Source organism: Panthera uncia, chromosome E1 (assembly GCF_023721935.1).
Source record: "Panthera uncia isolate 11264 chromosome E1, Puncia_PCG_1.0, whole genome shotgun sequence".
Taxonomy (NCBI): Eukaryota; Metazoa; Chordata; class Mammalia; order Carnivora; family Felidae; genus Panthera; species Panthera uncia.
The window spans coordinates 3977095-3978248 of NC_064814.1; the positions used below are offsets into that span (position 1 = coordinate 3977095).

At 49.4% G+C, this 1154-nt stretch overlaps 1 non-coding gene across 1 annotated transcript; it reads right to left on the reverse strand.

Annotated features, from left to right (window-relative positions):
- Positions 1-245: 245 nt before the first annotated feature.
- TRNAE-CUC (transfer RNA glutamic acid (anticodon CUC)) lies at positions 246-318 on the reverse strand. The gene has a single exon. It is a non-coding gene; the product is annotated as a tRNA-Glu (tRNA).
- Between the last annotated feature and the right edge of the window lie 836 nt (positions 319-1154).

The window sequence follows — 1154 nt, forward strand, 5'->3', positions numbered from 1 at the left end:
TTTGCTGCTGCCTGTCCTGGATTTGTGTCTGTGTCGTCTTCAGCGCCCAGAGATGTGTCTGGCCCATAGTAGGCACTCAATAAGTCTTTGCAGAATGAATGCATTTTTTTTTTTTTTTAAGTAGGCTCCACCCTGCTTCGGATTCTGTGTCTCCCTCTCTCTCTGCCCCTCCCCCACTCACGCTCTGTCTCTATCAAAAAATGAATAAACGTTAAAAAAAATTAAAAAAAAAAAAGTAGGCTCCACGTCCAACATGGGGCTTGAACTCACGACCTCGAGATCGAGAGTCGCATGCTCTACCGACTGAGCCAGCCAGGCGCCCCCAGAATGGATGAGTTTAAAGGCTAACAAAAGCAGAGCATTAACCCAAGTGCGAGGTCCTTCTACGTGGGCGGCCCGTGGGACTGCACAGGTCCTGTGCCTGTGAACCCCACCCTGCTAAGCTACATCACTTCGAAACACTTTGCTCATGGCCATCGTTGGATTGTAAGTTTTTTCCAGCATGGAGGCTGTGAGCCTCTGGAGGGCTGGGCCATTCCAGTTATGCTGATTTCCTGGCGCCTGGCACCGACCAATGAACTCAGTAAAATGTCAAAGGACTGAATGAATGAATCGCAGCTTCATTACTTAATTTCCCACCATCCTTTGCATTCCGGATAGTTTGCAAGTTGCCATTTCAACCTCTGCCTCTCATCCCTTCCCTCAAGGAGTGACTATAATTGAACTCTCAGTGCCATTCTGGGGACACTGAGGCCACCCGGCCACTTGACAATAATTTCTGCCCGTTGCCTTCACCCCTCCTGCGGCCAAGGGCTGGGCAGGCTCTTCAGTGAGTCTGTCCGTGGCCTCGGTATTCCAGCGGGGGGCCCTCTGGTGGTTTTGCGGGATTTATGGACACCCACCCACCATTCCCGCGGTGTGACAGCAATACAGATCCATTAGACGGTCATTCAGAGAGAGATTAAAATAATGAAGGTGAGAATAAAGCGAAGCCCGTGTCCTGTTGGAGCTCCATTAATCATCATTTGTGGCGTCAAGAAAGAGTTATCATCCCAGCCCATTAAAGAAAGTTGTCAATTAGGCACGAAGTGAGACCTCAGAAAATTGTTCCCCAAAGAGAATTTTAGGAGGGTGGCCACATCCCAGTGATGAAT